This window comes from Aedes albopictus, chromosome 1 (assembly GCF_035046485.1).
Source record: "Aedes albopictus strain Foshan chromosome 1, AalbF5, whole genome shotgun sequence".
Lineage (NCBI taxonomy): Eukaryota > Metazoa > Arthropoda > Insecta > Diptera > Culicidae > Aedes > Aedes albopictus.
In genome coordinates this window covers 297293885-297308971 of record NC_085136.1, presented here as the reverse complement: position 1 = coordinate 297308971, position 15087 = coordinate 297293885, and positions in this window count along the sequence as shown.

Here is a 15087-nt window from a genome sequence, read left to right as displayed (position 1 = left end):
TAACCCTCTCGGGGGAATTCGCTTTTATATTATTGCTTACCAGGGCCCATATAGCCGAGGCGGTAAACGCACGGGTATTCAGCATGACCATGCTGAGGGTGACGGGTTCGATTCCCGGTCGGTCCAGGATCTTTTCGTAAAGGAAATTTCCTTGACTTCCTTTGGCATAGAGTATCTTCGTGCCTGCCACACGATATACACATGCAAAATGGTCATTGGCAGAGGAAGCTCTCAGTTAATAACTGTGGAAGTGCTCATAGAACACTAAGCTGAGAAGCAGGCTTTGTCCCAGTGAGGACGTTACGCCAAGAAGAGGAGAGGATTATTGCTTACCCTCTCGGGGGAATTCACAGTCAGCTTACCCTCCCGAGGGAATTCGCTTTTTAAATTATGGCTTACCCTCTCGGGGGAATTCAACATCGGCTTACTCTCTCGGGGGAATTCACAGTCAGCTTACCCTCTCGAGGGAATTCGCTTTTTTGATTATGGCTTACCCTCTCGGCTAAACCCTGCCGAGATGGTTCCACTTCCACTATTTAAAAAACAAATAAACAAGAGTTTTTACCCGTCAGGACGCGCGCCGTTGTAAAAAGTACAACGCCACCAAAAAACCTCGCTAGTCGTATATAGCGCGAGCGTGGTGCAGTTTTAGGATCAAACTGGCGCGTGACCGGAAAGGTGAAAAGGGTTTCTGGGGTGTTCCAGGGGATTTTAGAAGCTTTCAAAGCATTGTCAAGGGACGTCGTGGAAGTTCTAAGGGGTGTTTCTAAGGATATCAGAGGCGTTACAGAGTTCACAAGAGTTCAAGGTTCAGTGGTATCCTAGGAGTGTTGCAGGGTATTTCGGGGGTGTTATAGAGGATTTAGAGGGGTGTTCTAGATGATTTCAAGGTGGTCCAGGGATTTTCAAGTAGTTCCAGGGGTATTCCAATGGTTTCAGAGGCATTCCAAGGGCTTTCAAGGGGTTTCAAGGGTGCGCTAGGTTGTTTCAAAGGCGTCAAAGGGGTTTAATAGAGGATTCTGAATTGTTCCAGGGGATTTTAGAAGCGTTCCAAATATTCTAAAGGAATGTCATGGGAGTTCCAGAAAGTTTAAGGAGCTTGCATGAGGTTTCAGGGGCCTTAACGTTGTGTACCATAGGACCTCAGAGGTGTTCCAGAGTTCTCAAGGGATTTCAGGGGTGTTCCTGTTGTGTTCCAGAGTGGGTCGGGGGAGTTGCAGAGGATTTCAGGGCCGTTCCAGAAAGTTTCAAGGGTGTCCAGGGTATTTCAATGGGTTTCAGAGGAATTCCAAGGGTTTTGAAGGAGTTTCAAGGGCGTCCTAGGGTGTTTCAGCGACATTCAAGGGGTTTACAAAGCGATTCTGGGGTGTTCCAGGGAAATTTAGTAGAGTTCCAAGCGTGATTTCAAGCGGTGTCATGGGAGTTCCAGATCGTTTTAGGAGCTTGCAGTAAGTTTCAGGGGCGTTACAGGGGTGTTTCAGAGGATTTCAGATGCGTCCAGGGTTCTCAAGGTGTTTTAGGGGTGTTTCAGGGTATTTCGGAGATGTTACAGAGGATTTCAGGGGCATCCCAGAAGGTTTCAAGGATGTTCATTATATTTTCAAGTGATTCTTACGGGTTACCCATGGGTTTCAGAGGCGTTCCAATAGTTTTCATGGAATTCCAAGGGCGTTCGAGGGGGTTTCAAGGGGTTTCCATTCTGAGTAAGAGCAGAAAAGTGTCCAAAATAGAAGCCCTGCCGAGATGGTTCCACCTTTTAGATTTTAGAAGCGTTCCAAGTATTCTCAAGGGACGTCATGGAAGTTCCAGGAGCTTTGTGGGGCATTACAGGGGTGTTCCAAAGGATATCAGAGGCGTTCCAGAGTTCCCAAGAGTTCTCAAGGGGGTTCAGGGGTGTTCCAGGAGTGTTGCAGGGTATTTCGGAGGTGTTACAGAGGATTTCAGGGGGCATTCCAGATGATTTCAAGGCAGTCCAGGGATTTTCATGTAGTTCCAGGGGTATTCCAATGGGTTTCAGAGGCATCCCAAGGGCTTTCAAGGGGTTTTAAAGGTGTTCAAGGGATTTACAAGAGGATTCTGGAGTGTTCCAGGGGATTTTAGAAGCGTTCCACATATTTTCAAGGAAAGTCATGGGAGTTCCAGGAGGTTTAAAAGAGCTTGCATGAGGTTTCAGGGGCGTTACAGGGGTGTACCTTAGGAAATCAGAGGTATTCCAAGGTTCTCAAGGGATTTCAGGGGTGTTCCAGTAGTGTTCCAGAGTGTGTCGGGGGATTTCAGGGGCGATCCAGAAGGTTTCATGGGTGTCCAGGGATTTTCAAGAAGTTCCACGGATAACCCATTGATTTCAGAGGCATTCCGAGAGTTTTCAAGCGGTTTCAAGGGCGCTCTAGGGTGTTTCAAAAGCGTTCAAGCGGTTTACAAGGGGATTCTAGGGTGTTCCAGGAGATTTTAGAAGCGTATTAAGCGTAATTGTTCCAGAAGGTTTTAGGAGCTTGCATTACGTTTCAGGGGCGTTACAAGGGGTGTTCCAGAGGCATTCCAGGGCTCTCAAAGTGTTTCAGGGTATTTCGAAGGTGTCACAAGGGATTTCAGGGGCATTTCAGAAGGTTTCAAGTGTATACATGAGATTTTCAAATAGTTCTTATGGGTTTCCCATGGGTTTCAGAGGTGTTCCAATGGTTTTGATGGAATTCCAAGGACATTCGAGGCGGTTTAAGGGGTTTCATGGGGTGTTCCAAGTAACGTCAAATTTACTTCTATACAACCAAAATCTGCGCAGCCGTAACTCTTGTATAGCATGTGTGTTGCTTAGTTGGCTAAACGCCAGTCCAGCAAATATGTAGTCGTGGTTTCGTCTAAATGCGTGGAACGCATTTTTTCACAATTTGATCTCTTAATCTCTTAATAATTCCGTGTCTTCTTATTTTCAAGTTTTGGTGGTGTTATAGTGGTTTTTAAGAGGTTTAAGAGGTATTCTAATAGATTTCAGGGACGTTTCATGAGTGTTCCAGGGCAGGCCCGTGCACAGAAGTGGCGCCAAGGGAGGGGTTTTTTTCAATTTCGCAAAAGGCGGAGGGGCGCCTAGTGTATGGATCATCGATTTAGATGGGGGGGGGGGGTGGAGTGGTGGTGTTATCCCCCAAACCCCCTGCACGAGCTTGATCTAGGGGTTCTCAGGTAGTTTCGGAAGGGCCAAGGACGTTCCAAAGTTTCAGGGTCATTTCAGGTGGTTCCTGGAGTTTTCAGAGGCATTTAAGAAATGTTCTAGAGGTTTCAGGGAAATGCAGGGTCGTTCTAAGGGATTTTAAGGGATTTTAGGGGTATCTACTCAACCCAACGGAAATTCCTTCGGATCCTTCCTGAAATTCCCTGAAATGTCTTCATGAGGGAAAATGATAATAAACATGAAAATATTAATATAAATGAAAATTACATCAAAACTATGGAAAAATAACATGAAATACACCCCAAAATAAAGAAATTAAAAACTACATTTAACAAATCGGTTGAGAAACACTAACCTAGTGAAAACGAACACAAAGGCGCCCCGAGAAAACAATCGCTCTTGCCAAAAATTGATACCCTTTCGATTCCATTCACTGTCGGAAATCATCCCCGAAAGATCATCGATAAACCCCCCAAAGAGCATCAGCTCACGAACACGCGATGCGATGCGATGGTACAGAAGAACCGACCGTGTGAAATTTGCTCAACCCGAAAATTAATTTTCGACATTTATCCATCTTGGTCGTGGTTGTCCTCGTCGTCGCCGCTTTGGTCTTTCCCCCTTGGTATTTGGTTCCCAGTGTTTTGTTGTTGCGACTGCTCGACACGATTTTTTTCTGCGGGGCTGCGCCGGAGAAAGGAGAGTGCCTCTTCTTTTTTGCTTGATTTTCGGCAAGTCATGCATCTCAATGGGTGCGCTTGAGGGGCCGATTGCTACACTTTTTTTTTCTAGTTTTTTGGCGAATGATCCGTCGAGAGTTATTCCGGACTGCGGACTCAATGGTTGGAATCGTTCATAAGAAGAGGTTTGTGTTTGATTGAACAGATCTTATGCATCTTCGGAATCAATGCTCACAAAATCACGATTTTCACTCAATGAGGCTGATTGCAATGGGATCACTGATTGACGTCACAATCAATTGTGGGTGGGGTGGATGAAGCCTGGTTGTTGATGAGTGTGATTGATTTGAATTGCTGGATTGCTTGGCGTTTTAGTGCTTGTCGGACATTGTCCTATTTGTGCATAGCAATTATTACTGCAATATAGTAGAATTCACACCCGGGAACCTTTTGTTTTTCAATATGCTAACTGGAGCTCCACGGTTAGCCCTGGAAAGCCTAAAACCCAATACTACACAATACACCCTAAAATACACAATACAGATTATCCTGAATGTTTGTATGAATTCACGTATCTTTTGGAGTCAGAAATTATTTGGATTTCCTGGATCTTCTTCTTGGCGTAACTCGCCACTGGGAAAAAGGGTGCATCTCAGTTAAATGTTCTATGTGCTCTTCCACAGCTAGTAACTGAGAGCTTCCTCTGTCAATGATTATTTTGCATGTGTACATCGTGCCTGTATCGCATCAACTATATGGGCTCATCTGAATCTGTAGGATAATAAATCTATCTAAGTTGCAAAGAAGATAATAACAAACGAATTAAGAAATACATAACATGTTATTTCTGCCTAAACTCGTGAAAACTGACGAGGTTCGTTGCTTTAACGTCGTTGAACTCTTTTGATCACATGCGAGTGATCGATCAAGCACCTGACCCCCCATCAGTAGGTACCTACTTCAAAAAGCCTATTCACGATCAATGTCGAAACTTTGCTACAAGGTCGCTGCACTAAAAAAGCTTTCATGGTCAACAAACGCGTAACAGCTGCTTCACGTACGCAGCCATAATGCTGCGCTTACGCTAAGCGAAGAAAGTTCAGAGCGAGCGAAAGAAAGGAGAAATTGCGAAAAGGGAAAAGCTTTCTCTCGGCGGAAGTAGAAACGGGCGAAGATGTGAGAGCAGTTACCACCAGAAGATCGTGGGTGTTATGAGCACTATAATGCTTTCTCTGCTATTACACGCGCATTAAGTTGAATAACCAAAGGCGTTTTGGATTTGGCATTCTATAATTCTGAAAGTGAGACATACTGGAAGAGGTTTATGCATATAAGGGACTGGTCATTTATTACGCAAAATAATTTTCTCGGTTTTTCGACACACCCGTCTCCCACCTTTGTAAGTTTTTGTGTATGAGGACCCATATATTTTTGTGTGGCGCTTAAGATTTTTCAAACCTCCCCTGCGCCCATAAACCCTTACGTAAATAATGAATCAAGTGATTTTCATAGAAGGTATTTGTAGATCTTAATCAAAAGAGAAATCATCAAATTCTACGCAAATGAACTTGACATGGATTGCTCTAAAACTTTGCCTAAGATAAAACAGAACATTTCCAGCCCAAAACGTGAGAAAATATTGTTTTTTTTTTGACTCAATGCACTAGAACTTTTTTGAGCAGGTTATTTTTATCAACTTTTAGTTTGTGCATCTTTTCATGCCCCGCATTGAAAGAGGGAGAGAGAGAGAGCTACTCAGATCCAATATTGTGTATACACTGAGGATACTGCAACTCCGAAAATCATACGAATCAACTATGATTTTTTACCACAAGAATTTCTTGCGACAATCATAGTTACGAACTATGATTTTGGATTCAAAGCGCCAACTATTATTGTCATACTGTTTCTGTATAAATTTCATAACACTCACGTATGAAAATCATACCGATAACGTATAAAAACTGAAATTATGTCTTATGACTATCATACATATTTTTATGAAATATTTTGCACAAATTAAATAAAATCGCAACCTGGAATCGAACCAGGAACGTCAAGGTTGGCGAGTGCGTGCTTTACTCATTCGCCCATCGACGCTTCGGAAGTTGAAGTGTTTAGAAGCCAATAAAAGGTTTTGTTGTTTTTTAGCAATGGTGTTTCATAACATATCTTATGATTTTCATACGATGCTTCTTATGAGATTTTTCATACGACAAGTCTTATGGATTTCGCTTTTCAATGTATGAAAAGCATACGAAAACTATGAAATGATGAAGAAAATAAAAATAACTGATTCATAAGATGTAAACTATGAAAAACATACGAACAGTATCCTCAGTGTAGGTAAATGTAATAATGACGGTAAAAATGGCAACGGCGGCCATTTGCTTTTATGGGAGAAATTAAGGACAGATTGCGGGCGTTTCAAGTGGTCCACAAGGGTTTCAGCGTGGTACCGAATGATCTCAAAAACGATTCATGTCTTCAGCCAGAGGCCGCACAGACTGAATACATTAGACAACGGACAACACATATAACACCCAGTGGCCCAGTGGAGGATTTTCCGTTCGACGAAAAGTTTTCCCCGACTGGAGCGGGAATCGAACCCACTCTCCGGGGCTTACGAGACACCTAGACGACTGACGCCGCTAGCCGCTCGGCCACGAAGCCCACTCTGGGCGTCCCAGAGGGTTTCATGGGGTTCCAAGGGGGTAGCTGGAGGACTCAGGCATGTTTCAGGAGTTCGCAGATGATTTCGTGGAGTTTTACGAGGGGTCCCAGAGAGTTTCACGAGTGTTCCAGGAGGGCCCCAGGGAGTGTTTGAGGCGTTTCATACTAATGAAACTCTCGTGAAACCCCATTAGCTTGAGTTTAAGTTTGACCGCCTGTTGTTGCTACTTCTGTATCGGCAGATCAGCGAGATGAGTGAGTATATTACATAGCGTTGGGCAATTTTAAATCGATGTTCGCAACATCGATGTTTTTGTTTCGATTTTTGAATCGATGTTGAAGCCCCATAAAATCGAACGAATCGATATTTTACATTCGATTATTCTTTCGATTCAAAAATAACAAATTTTCATTTTTCTTCAGAATGCATTGTCTCAACGCTATATCAATTTTCGACACAGAGTCGTACAATCATTGGCGCAGCTAGGATTTTTTTCTGGAGGGGGCCCAGAATATGCAAATAGGCATTGCAGTTTTGAGGAATCAAAATGACTGTTTTAGATTTGTTTCTAGTTTCGTTAACAATATATGAGTATGGACAATTCCTCAAGATTTTTTTCCATAGCTTGCGGCAGTGATTCCATCTTGAATGCCTCCAGATATTCCTTAAGAATTCATCTAGGGATTTCACCAGACATTTCTTCGGGTATTTGTCCTGGGATATCTTTAAAGGTTCCTCCAATGGTTGTTCTAGTGCTGTTTTCAGGGTATCCTTCACGAATTTCTCCAGAGATCCTTTAAGGTATTCTGCAGTATGCAGATATTTCATCAGGATTTCATCAAGGATTTCTACATATATTCCTTCCCAAATTTCATCCAAGTATCCCTTGAATAACTCCTCCAGAAATTACTTTAGACATGGATTTCTCCAAATTCCTCTTGGGATTGGTTCAAGCTTCCTCCTGGGGTTTCTCCAGGAACTTCTCCAGGGATTCCTTCAGGAACTGCTGCGGAATTGCTCCAAAAGTTCCTCTGCGTACTCTTTTTGAGATTCCTTCAGAATTTCCTTTCGAATTTCAGTGATGTCTTCAGTACTTCCTCCTAGGATTTCTTCCGAAACTCTTCTTATAAGTCTCACAAAAATTATTTCTTGGATTTCTTCAGGAATTCTTCCTGGGATTCCTCCAAGAATTCCTCAAGGGATTCTTCCAGAAATTTATATAGGATTCCTCTGGGAATTCCTACATGGATTCCTTTAAAAATTCTTATAGGGATTCGTCCGGGAATCCTGTAGCAATTTCTCTCGAGATTCCTCTAGGCATTCATCCAGAGATTCCTACAGATCCTCTTAAGATACCTCAACGAATTCTCACAGGAATTCCTCCTGCTCCAGTGGTTCTTCGAGGAAATCCTCCAGGAATTCTGCCACGGACTTCTTTAAGGATTCCTCCAGGGATTATCCATGGAATGTGTTCAGTCCGCAAAGCGAACTGAAGTATGAAAATGCACCATCGACATCATCTTGCGCCCATCAAAACCCACCTCCCATCGACCAGCAGCAGTTAGCAACCAGTCGGCGCATATTGAGAGGGAGCGCACGGTCGGAGCGTAGCAAAACAGTTGCTCTCCGATACGACCCGCACACCCGTGCAACGAGCGTATACGAGCGACCGAGACGACGACGATCAACGTGTGACGAGCGGGGCGAGAACCCACGAGAGATGAGTGACCCGACGAAGCCGACACAGAGAAAGAGAGAACTTACACGCCCGGTGTGCGCGTCCGAAGCTGATCATCATCATCATCGTCAACCGTCATCATCGCGGGGGCCTCGAGAACTTTCCACCGTATTCTAGAGCGCATTGGGAACGGTTTAAATATGCGCGTGTTGCGCAAAGCAATTCAGTGTAAATCGATCCGGTTAACGATCGCAATAAATAGAATTAAGTTAAGAGAAATTATTCCTCTGGTTTCATCCACTTATCCGAACCGATCCTGGTTTCTGGTGTCAGAGCTCTTAGCTTCTGGTAACCAGTTGGAGTGTGCTATCAGCCGACCGAGGCTGAACTAGTCCACTTGAGAGTTGGATACCATTCGCCTGCGGGCACCCCCGGGAAGGAGCTCCAAACCGCTCCTGCTCCCATCGGCTCGGTCTCTGCGGGGACGAGCGCATCCGGTGAGGCCAACCGGCCAATAGCCAGCCCCATTCCATCCAGCCTATACAGTCCACTGCGCGTGTGCTCACGCAACAGAATGTATTCAGGGATTCCTCCTGAAATGCCTCTAGAGATTTCTCAAATAATTTCTCTAGAGATTTTTCCAGGAATTCCTACACGCATGTCTCCAGGAATTTCTCCAGTGGTTCCTCCAGGCATTCCTTCAGGAATTCTTCTTGGGATTGCATCCCTCCAAGAATTCCTTTTGGAATACCTCCACAATAAATACGGCAATTTCTCCAGAAATTTATCCAAAATATCCTCCAGGGATTCCTTCAGAAATGCCCCGAGAATTCCTCCCGGAATTTATTCAGGAATTATTCCAGTTATTTCTCCAAGCATTCCTCCAGAATTTCAGCCAGACATTTCTCCTGGGACTCCTTCGGGAATTCCACCAAGAATTTCTCCAAGGATTACCACAGGTATTTCTCCAGGAATTCCTCCAGGATGTGATGATTGCAATCGTTTGCCCTTTTCAGGCTGTTGAGTCCTTGCCTGTGGTGGCAAATGGTTGTTTTGGTACAAGGTGCGTAGATGCCAGAATGTATGAAGAGTACTAAAATGATTAGGCACAGTTCACTTGGTTTAACTTATTCGCGACTATTAAGGTTGATGATCCGGGAAATGAGTGAAAAAAGCGAAAAATCTTCCCTCTTTTACTTTCTTACAGAAAACCGCATTAGGTGTAATATCATAGATCACAGATCGAAAAAAAGAGTGTAAATTTCTGTGACATATAATGCACATGTTTGGAGCGTGGGATATCACAAAAGTTTACATGACATATCATGTAAAAGTCATAAAATATCATGTAAAATTCCATTACATGTCATTTAATTTTGCATGACTCTGAGTGTTTACATGAGATATAACACAAATTTACATGATCTATCATGTAAACCATCATAACATTAAGTTTACATGACTAAAATGAAGTTTACATGACGTGTAAATCTCATTATTTTTATCTGTGATTGACACTGTGCTGTGTGGATTTTCCCCCCGTTTTTTGGTTCTAACGAAGTTTATAAACATGCGGAGATATACATTTAGTTTATTTAGCTAACATCAAATTCATGATAATACTGAATCAACCATTTGCCGCCATATTACTCGCCAGATCACGCTCCACTTGGCCCGCCCATCGTGCTTTCTGCGCTCCACGCCTTCTTGAACCAACCGGGTGGTTAGCAAACACCAACTTTGCAGGGTTGTTGTTGATGCGGAGATATACATGAGATATATCCCTTTCGTGATGGAGTTCAAAAAGAAATCTCCATACAAATGGCTCAATTTTGGCTCTCCAGAACTCTTAGATTTCACAATAAAACAACAATTGTTTTACCTCATATGAAAGAACTACTCTTTATCTTTCGATTTCTTGTTTTGACTACCCAGACAAATCGGAATTAAAAATTATGCGACAGACAAAACTTTTCATATGTTACGGTTTTTGTCCACTTTTTATTTACCTCGTTGTGATAAATCTCACAGGCAACGTAAACAAAAGTTTGTTTACCCACAAACGAGTATAAGTAATGGCTGAATTATTGAAACAGTTCACATCACATAAAACAAAGTATAAACAGATGAAAAAAATATGCAAAAATGCTGCTGCTCAACAGCACAATTGTGCTGGTTCGTCTCGAAAGTGTAGTGGAAAGTGAGAGAGAAAGTAGATAGAAAAATACGAAGTATGAGGAAATGAACGAGTCATTTGATTGAGCCCAGAACCTTCTGCATATGAATCAGAAGCGGGCTGTCTCATGATGAATTTCACATATGATATCAGGATTTCTGGAGCATGTTCAGGATTCCTTCAGAGATTCTCGTGCAGCTTTTTACACATATAACTGGACATGGAATGATGGAATAGATTTTAAGAAAACATAAAATAACATAGGACAACTTATGATGAAAAAACATTGGACAAATTGTGTTAATATTCTTTCAGTTGAGTTCTGAGCACCGTGTACTAACTGAGAGTGGTTTCTGAAAGTATACTATGACCACTATGCTGCACACGGCAGGAGACCGCAAAACAATGAATATAGAGAAGTGTAATAAAAAGGACCACCTGTATGTTTAACTCCCTGCTGTAACGATACGCAGCTCAAATACATCCAGGGCAAGAAGATATCTGGAACACCCTGTATCGCGTTTTCGAGCATCGCATTCGAGACGATGCCGGAAGAAAACCTATCGCTCGGGTTTGTAAAATGTCAACTACTGGACTAAGAAACCAAGCACCGGTTGGAAGGTTGCGTTTTCTGGATCCAAACAGGTGAAGAATAAAAAGTGGAATTGCTTTCACTGTATGAAGAAAGGTCACAAACAAGTGGATTTCCAGGGTCGAGAGAAGCAAGGAAGCCAGAAGGGACATCAGAAGTTGAAGGCGGACGTAGTTGAACCGAATGCTACCGGAAGACCAGCGGACCCGATGATACATCGATTTTGACGCAACGAACCATCTAAGTGCGGGACAGAGTGCTATTCAGTGAATTGTACCGACTGAAGAAACCGGTTGAGATCGCGGTGGTCAAGGACGATGAGACAATAGTGGCCGAGTACGCCGGCACCGGGGAAGCCATTTCGGTAGTGGACGGTAAGACAATCGATAGTACGATTTGAATGCACTTTGTATATGCCAAAGTAGCGGTGCAACTTGTTTTCCGTGATGAACGTGGAAAAGCTGGTATGCGTTTCCGAGTTCAGGAAAGGAAAAGTTTACAGCGGTTCCCAAATTGCCGCGAAAGCATCTCGTGGAGAGAAACTATACGAACTCGGTTTGAGCGAATGCAAACTTTGGGGTGTGTTTAAACAATAGTGTCATTCCCATTGTATGTTCTGCCCCAAGAAAGCATCATGAAAAGGTCGTCAGTGTGATGCTGCCTCATTGAAGATTGGAACAATGGTGGAGTAAGTTGCCTTGATCGTGAGGTCACGTACATTGCTAAGTGATTCTTCTGTATTTTGGTAACATGACTGGGAACAGATTGTTCCAGTGAGTACGGTAATATTCACACAAACCGAGAATCGACTGAAGCTGGGAAAAGTGGACGAAAAGCAGCAAACCGAAGAATCTCGAGACCGCGTTGCCAGACGAGGGCGAGCTCGATGAGGCCCCTCTGAAGGACTGCTGGAGGACAGTGAAAGCAGCCATCAACAACGCAGCCGAGAGCACCATCGGGTACGTGGAACGGAATCGACGGAACGAATGGTTCGACGAAGTGTGCAGAACGGTTTTGAAGGAGACGAACGCAGCGTGAGCAGTAATGCTGCAGCAAGGGATCCGACAGAGCGTGGGACGTTACAAACAGATGCGGAAGCAGCAGACCTGCCTCTTTCGGGAGAAAAAGCGCCTCCTGTAAGAAGCGGAGTGTGAAGAAATGGAACTACTGTGCCGTGTCCAAGAAACACGGAGTTCTATCAGAAGCTCAACGCATCATCCCTCAAAGGCTTCGTGCCGCGAGCCAAAATGTGCAGGGAAAAGGGCGGATGTCTCTTGACGGACGGACGTGAGCTGATCAAAAGGTGGAAACAGCACTTCGATCAGCATCTGATTGGGGAGGAGAACGTAGATTAGGAGAACCACGGCAACGAAGGACACGGGATGCCAGTGCAGCGGAGGACGGAAATGAATATACTCCCACGCTGAGGGAAGTGAACGGTTCATCAGCTCAAAACTAACAAAGCAGCTGGTAAGGATGGTATCGCAGCTGAACTCATCAAGATGGACCCGGAGAAGTTGGCCACCTGTCTGCACCGGCTGATAGTCAGAATCAGGGAAACCGAAAATCTACCGGAGGAGTGGAAGGAAGGGCTAATCTGCCCCATTCACAAGAAAGGCGACCATTTGGAATGTGAGAACTTCAGGGCGACCACTATTTTGAATGCTGCCTACAAAGTGCCATCCCAGATCATCTTCCGTCGTCTATCACCTGAAACGAATGAGTTCGAGGGAAGTTATCAAGCCGGCTACTGCGACGGCCGGTCGACAACGGACCAGATCTTCATCGTTCGGCAAATCCTCCAGAAATGCCGTGAATACTAGGTGCCAACGCATCACCTGTTCATCGACTTCAAAGCGGCATACAAAAGTATCGACCGCGCAGAGCTATGGCAAATCATAGACGAAAACGGCTTTCCTGTGAAGCTGACTAGACTGATTAAAGCAACGATGAACGGTGTGCAAAACTGCGTAAACGTTTCGGGTGAACTATCCAGTTCATTCGAATCTAGCCGGGGACTGCGATAAGGTGATGGACTCTCATGCCTACTCTTCAACATCGCTTTGGAAGCTGTGATGCGACGAGCCGGGCTCAACAGCAGGTCAATTTGTGTGCTTTGCGGACGACATGGACATTATCGCCAGAACATTTGGAACGGTGGCAGAGCTGTACACTCGCCTGAAACGCGAAGCAGCAAAGATCGGGTTGGTGATGAATGCCTCAAAAACAAAGTACATGCTGATATGCGGAACCGAACACGAACGTATCCGTCTGGGTAATATGTTACGATAGACGGGGATACCTTCGAAGTGGTGGAGGAATTCGTCAACCTTTGGCACTATCTGATTAATCCATTGCGGCCGTTTTATTCATCTTAATGATCAATTATTCCATAGATTTCTTTAGAAAACTCATAGAACTTTCTCCAAAGTTAAAATTAAGATGTCCTTAGCAAATAATTGGGGAACTTATTTTAGAAAAACATCCATGAATTCCTTCCACTGTTGCTCCATAGATTTCTTCAGAAAATCCTCCAGGAATTTCTTTTGGAATATTCTTCAAAATTTTCGTTAGAGGATGCCTCAGAAATGTTCCAAAAATTACTCTAGCATGGGTTTTATTAAAAATTCCTCTAAAGCTTATTGCAATAATTCGTACGACATTTCTTTTAGGATTTCACCCATGAATCTCTTTAGAAATGCATTCAGCGATTTTTTAAAGAAATCAAAAGTTCCTCCAGAAATTTCTCCAAGAATGACTTTAGAAACTGTTCCATAGACGCTTTAAAAAATTCGGACATATATTTCTTTAGAAATTCTTTTAGAAATTTAAGTGGAGATTTCTTTAAAAATTCCATTTAAAATTCCTTCATAAATTTGTTCACATTTTTATGGGTTTCATCGAAAATTAATCCATGGATTCCTTCTGAAAATACTCATCGAGTTCGGTCTTAAAATTTAACAAGGCTGCTTTCAGAATTTCTTTCAAGGTTTCCTTAATGAATTAATCCAGAGCTTCTTTCAGATATTCCCTAATGAATTCCATCTTTTTATCAAAATTTTATTTAGGTAGAATTCCTTCTGAAACTTAACCAGTAATTGCTTTTAACATTTTTATAAGGATTCATTAAGCTTCCGCACGTTTGGCCACCACCGACAGCACCTATGTAACCTAATTGCTTGGATTCGAGTCGAAAGTCCGGGATCCACGAGTCTGGTTACCAGTAACTAGTGACTTAAGCGCCACCTTCAACAGAAGGACCACTAGCACCGTTTATGTCCGGCCAAAAACTCATTTCTGAGGGCAGGTAGTTGTTCCCAATCACTGTAAATTCACTCAACACTCTCCTCAAAACCCAACCAATTTACGACCAATCAGAAAACCGAAGCTAGAAAATACGATCTAAATCACTATAAAATCACCACACATATCTACATATTCGAGCACTGATGGAGACGCATGGTTAATGAAGATGATTGAAATAAATATACTAAAAACCAGGATTAAATTCAGGTAATTAAGAGAAAATTGAACAAAAACTTAATTATAAAACGCTTCCTAAAGCAAATTAAGAAAAACTAAAGAAAATTCAAGACGTGTATTGACATTTTTTTACAAAAATCCTCCAACTTTTTTAGAGCTTACTGATAATTGTTGCCATTTACTGGCATTTACCAGATTTGCTGGTATGTCATAAACATACAGAAAAACTTGTAGTTAGAAGGCACAGAATGTTGCCAATTGACAAATTGAGAAATGAATTTTTGAAAAAATCGCGTTCTGGTGAGATTTGAACCCACGGCCCCGAATTCGCTAGACCGGTGCTTTCTATCTACAAGTTTTTCTGTATGTGTTTAGAGCTCTTTCTTCGTTTTTGAGTGTACTAATTAAAACGGACTTACTTGCTGGCCAGCTGGCTTGGGTTTCCAACGAAGGATGACTTCACGTGGCGTCGACGCACTTCAGTTCATCGGAGCGGTTCGGTAATCGTCGTACCCTAAGAGGCCGCAAAGCAGATTCTTCGGGAAAATTGTCCCGGAATCGTGGGTGGTGGACAGTTGCTTGCCAGTTAGCGACGACCGAGCGTGGGACGGCCACGTTCTTTGGGCTCCAGACAAACA